The sequence below is a fragment of the Frieseomelitta varia genome, unplaced genomic scaffold (genome assembly GCF_011392965.1).
Source record: "Frieseomelitta varia isolate USP_RPSP 00005682 unplaced genomic scaffold, Fvar_1.2 scaffold_714, whole genome shotgun sequence".
Classification (NCBI taxonomy): domain Eukaryota; kingdom Metazoa; phylum Arthropoda; class Insecta; order Hymenoptera; family Apidae; genus Frieseomelitta; species Frieseomelitta varia.
The window spans coordinates 30,063-36,124 of NW_025110495.1; the positions used below are offsets into that span (position 1 = coordinate 30,063).

General features: G+C 32.8%; 1 pseudogene; it reads left to right on the top strand.

Moving 5' to 3' along the window:
* Positions 1-4,065: 4,065 nt before the first annotated feature.
* On the top strand, positions 4,066-5,165 carry LOC122535391 (annotated as a pseudogene).
* The last annotated feature ends 897 nt before the right edge of the window (positions 5,166-6,062 follow it).

Consider the following 6,062-nt stretch of genomic DNA (forward strand, 5'->3'; position numbering starts at 1 on the left):
CTCGAATATTCAAATGCCTCGCGATAGGTCTTTGTCTTTAATGACATGAAGTTAACGTCGGAGTTGAAGTAATTCTGAAACAGCAGTATAAAACGTCTAAATAATGTATCAAAAAAATGTCTCACTACACCACCATCAATTGTATATCTTGAAATATTTTTCAGCGCTGTACTCAATAAGAGAAAAAAATGAAGTAAATTAGATCCAGAAGAAAGTTCAAATGTCAGTGATATTTTAAACAAGAATCTCGAATAGACATTTTTGTACGTCGTTTCGTTCAACCGCGAATAGATAGATATTTTTACACAACATACGGTACATTCGTTTTGCCTAGCAGGCAAAATCAAAACATTTCATTACTCGAGAATAGCATTGTCACAGTATGGAAAGGTATCGAAAACTTTGTTACATATCTGAATCTATCAAGCCTTTCTTTCATAGTGTGCATTTATATCTGAGCAATCCCAATCTGACTATCTGTAGGAAATAGAAAAATTTTTATCAATTATGCACAACTGTAAAGTTTCATTTTTCTATCAGTTTTCAAGTCTATTTCTGTACTGTACATCCTATAATAAATCACGAAAATACTTTTATAAAAATAGACGTCACAAAGATACACATCTGTACTTGTTTTTGGAAAATAACATATCACATTTTTAAGAAGGATTGAAACAGTTAATGATCAATAATTAGCACCCATTGAAATGAGTTTTAGAACCTACGAAGAAATATAAATCAATCTATTTTGGCCACTGTAAGCAACTAGTGCGAACACACTGGTGAAGAAAATTATCAGACGTCTTGCCAAATTATTGGTAGTGTTTGTAGCGATTATAAGAGTAATTTTAATACTACAAATAAATAAGAATTTCGTGACTTGAGTAACTTTTAATAAAAATTACAATAAATTATAAAGTAAAAATGAATACTTGTTTTCTATAAATGATAATTAAGGAATGAATAATTAATTCTAACATGGAGTCTATATATACATCTCTATAAAAAAGTAAACATGATAATAACCTTCATGGTAATAATAAAAATAGACTATCAGTTTACAATATTTAAATGTTTAATGTCAATTTACCGGAATCGTATTTTTTGACCGAACGATTGTGTAGCTGACGTTGATATTAATTTTGGGGGTGTAACGGTCGCTACATGTTGGAGCATAATCGCGACATCTGTTGACACAGACAAGAACCTTCCTTAGAAGAATATTCCTTTGCCTTTTTGTAACCGAACTGCGTGATTCATTCTGTATAGAGCAAGCAACAGTCGATTGTGTATAATAAAGCGTTTTGATTATTGTAATACCAGTTTATTCCACTTTACCCTGCGTACACCATCAGATAGAAAAAATAAGAGGTTAAAATTTCATTACGCCAGTAATGTAGCCGATACTAAATACTTACAAATCAGTGATGTAATATGTAATATCAAATAACATTTCCATGAATTAAATAAATATTTCAAATGAAGTATTTCTTAATGCGAACAAAAATAATACAATTTTAATTGGTCAAAATTGAAAGAAATTAACAAAAATGACAAAAGAAATCTTGATAATGAACTACATAAACACAAGACAATCAGTCAAATAACATTTTTATTATTACGTTTAGAATTTATTAAATATAACGTTATTGCATCGCTATTTAACTTTACGACTTTTTACATAATATACGTACAATTAACAATCATTTCTTTTCTTATTGTTAGTTTTCTGAGAAGAATATGTAGCCTGTATTCCCCATGATGATCGTGCATTTACACGATAGAACCATTTATACTTTTCCGTTAGCATTTTAGGTTTTAAAAATTAAATGGGATCAAACTACTGCAAAACTATATACATTCGCTGCACTTCAATGTGCACACGGCGCATTCGAGGTTAAAAATTTAGATATATTGTAGCAATGGAACAAAGAATGGGATAAAGCAGTTTTTTCATAAACTATCAGTAGAAATATTTTTAGAAAAACTATTAACCCAGCTAAGGGTTATAAATTATTCGGTTTGATAACAGAAATCAAGGAAGCCATTGCTTGCAAATCGAAAAATTCGCCCTAAAAGTTTGCAATTTGATGCCAATTCATTCAGAACAGTCGAAACTGTTAAAAACTAAGATTACCTTGTGAACAATTTATGACCCACAGCTTACCTCATGAACAATTCATTCCAACGAAAACAATGCCTAGATCTGTTCAATAACATAGACAAATTTGATGTCAGGTTCTGATTAGTTTTCGACGAAATATAACAAATATATAGCGAAAGGCTTTCCATGTTTGCAAAAAAGATCAAGGTGGAGAATTTTCAATTCCGCTCCAGAAATCTGTTACCTAAAGTTAGTAGTACCGTGTAGAGACCGTGGAAGTAATGTAACGACGAACATTTTTACAAGCGTGTGAATAAGGACTAAAGAAAAGTTTTGACAAGAAAATGCACTTGTTGGAATTACTCGTGAAAATAGAAGGGTGCTATCAAAATTAGCGAGAGAGAACAGTACGACAAATTTCTCAATAAAATTATACCGATCAGATAATTGTACTCTGAAAGTTTTCAAAATTAAACCCAGTAAACAAGAACTGGTGCAAGAGTTGAATGCATAAGGCCGTTGAAATTGAAATGCCCGTATACCAAAGAAAATTAGATTATGCAATAGCACCAAATTCGGTGTAGAAGTGACCAAACAAATGCATAGAGAATACACTTTAAAGTCCAAATCTTAGAAACGGCCTCTACAGGTGCTTCTTAATGTTCTAGAACTATGAAGCATAGAGTAGATTTTATACAAACAAACTACGTGAAAAGGGACATCGGGGCAAGAACTTTTGTTTCAATTGACAGAAGAAATAGCCACCGAAAGTCAAAAAGCGCCAGGCACAGAAGATCCATAAAAAAAAAAAAAATAAATATAAATATATGTTGATGTGAACGGTAAACTTGCCATATGAGGTATTACAAAACAGTGAGACTAACAAAGTCTGTCAAAAATGTACAAAATTTCTATATGCATTCGAGAAGTCCACCGTTTGTAAATAATGCGGTGACAGAGAATAAGGTATATAATACTTATGTCTAAATAAAAGAAACTATATTTTTTTCAACTTCATCGAATTGGCTATTATCTGCATTCTCTATTCTGAAACATGTTTTCTTTTAATGACCAATCAATTGACGGTAGGAATTGCTACACGTGTAATGTCGGTATGTAAAGTGGTAACAAAATGGTCGAGTCTCTTTTAATGTCAATAGCGTGTTGATTCTTCTTTACTTTGAATAACTCCGATCATTTAATTCTCATTCAATAATCATTTAATTTGATACGCTTCCGAATTTATATTATATTTTTCATATAATATTGATCTAAATTCCTCCAGGTAAACCAAACTGCTTCCAATAATTCTTGAACGTTACTGTATTGCTTTCCTTCTTCATATCTCGTCTTGCTAATATTTCCTATACATTTTCGCGAAAAATATTATTTCGCAGACTTTGCTGGCCAATCAAAAATTAATTACTTCTAGTGTTAACAAAACCTCTCATATCTATAGCCACATTATCATGCTGAAAAGCGATATTTTCTCTAGCATTTATAGCACTATTCAGAATTTTCCCTATCATTAATTTTTAATAACAATTCTTTATTGAGATTTTCATCAATGGATTTAATTTATTTTCATTGCAGGCGCCACCCAAAAACATTACGGAATCTCCGTCGTATTAGGATTTAAAGTTTTTTTACCTCTTCGTATAACACGGAAGTATTCGTAACTATCATGCCCGCCTAAATTGATTTTTAATATAGTAACATTAGAGCGTTATTACCAAAGTATGTTGAAATGATCAAGAGAAAAACTCACTAAATTTTAACTAATTAAACTAATTGAGTATTCAGTCTATATTTCTGAAAACGAAGCACGAGAGAAAAAATTTTATTCTTCACCTTCAACTCGTACTTTCACATTAAACTCTACCTTGAGAGAGAAACTGTGTTGATACATAGTAGTAATTATATTACTTTTATCGGAGAAGCGAAAAATAAATATTAACTGTATGGTTGAAACATTACGCATCTTGAAACTAAAACTACTAAAATTAAAGATATTGCACATTGGAGATAATGAGGTAAAAGATATTGAAGAAATAGACGCTACTAAAGATTTAGAGCTGAAGGAGCTCAAATTGGCAGGGAATCCGATATGCAACGATTATCAAACCCTTATTAAAGACGTGCAAAAACGGTGTCCAGAACTCCTGCGACTGGATGGTATGGATCTTCAGAAACCAATATTGAGCGATGCAGTGGACGCAGGGAAGATCATGCCAGCCTCTGAAAGGATGCTTGCTGCAAATGCACAAGCACAACGAATTGCGAACCAATTCTTAGAACAATATTTTCTCATATTTGATAGTGACAAACGTGGATCACTGCTAAGCGCATATACCAGAGATGCGTGTTTGACTGTGTTTGACCGTCACCATAATAGCAATCCAAACATATTGAATGGGTATCTCATGGACGACAGAAGACGTAATACAAAAAAACGACAAAAATTACTGAAACAGAGGCGTTTGCAAATTGTTACATATTTATCTGAAATGCCACGAACATCTCCTATGTCAACACGTTTACGACAGACATCAGTTCGATTACGGAAGCAATGATGTTGGTTAAAGTATCAGGAATGTTTACAGAGCTTGACAAGAAAGAACAGCTTATCCGTTATTTTAACCGGACCTTCACGATAATTCCCGAAAGAAGTGAATACTGTATCAAAGATGAGCAATTACATGTCACTCAGCCGACAGAGGCACAATTAAAACAAGAGAATTGTCAACCAAACGTACGACAGGTGCAGAAGGAAATACTGTGATACCGGAAGTACAAATGTTAGAATTCTAAATGACATATCCAGAAGAGCAAATAACTGATCCGGAAGCACAAATGACAGATTCACAGACTTCACCGGTTAGCAGCACTACAGGACCATCACCGGCACCAATTCTCGAAGATGTAAGCCAACAAATGACAATATCACTAACAAACAGGCATGAACTTGCCGTGGAGTTTGAAATGTTTACTAGAACTGTCATGGAATTATGATAATGCTCTTTCAACGTTTTAAACGTTTCAAAAGCAGGGACAAGAGTAAGATGCACAAATGTTATTATCCCGTCTCTGTTCATGCATCTTTACGATATACATCCTATCTTTAAATTGCAAGGTATGTAGAAACGAAAGTTTTCTGGATATTAAGATATTTTTAATGTAATCTAAGTACAAGATGAAGGCTTTGCTCAATTTATTCTCGCGTAAATGAATAAGTTAATTTCAACAGGCAGTCATCATTCATTGTTGGTTGCAAATTTGCGATGCGGAATTCGCTTTTTCTTTTCCCATTTCATTTCGTAACTATACTAAAATCATTAGTTGTCAATCATTCAGTACATTTGCAACAAAAAAAAAAGAAGTCTGATGTAAAATACTGACAGGAAACAACAATTTATCTAAGAGCAAACTTCACAACAAACTACATTCTGTCATTGAAATTCACAATGTTCTTACATTTAAGAAGCATGAAATGTATTAGTGGTTTCGACATAACAATTAACTGCCTTTTGAAGTTAGAATTTAGAAGTAATTCATGAGTTTCAAAAATTTGACGGAAAAGTAATCGCGAAAAGAACGTGTTCACCTCGGCCAATCATTCCTATGTAAATATGTGCTTTTCTTTGAATGGAGTAATCTGATTTGTATATCTATTACATACATGTACCATACGTATACATAATGCATAAATCATTGTTGTATTTTATTATCAACAGTATTTAAATTTGTCGGCTATATATGTATATACAAAGTACAAGTTGTAAGATATATTGTAATTATATATATATACTAATTAATGTGTAGCAGCCTAGAGTCCCTCGAGTACAAGTTTCGAACACCGACTCGTACAAGCTGCAAGTGGCTGTGCGCCTAGCGTCGAAGTCTAACGATATTCGATGTTAAGCAAAACAGAGAGTGCGGAACACCGCTAGGATGGGTG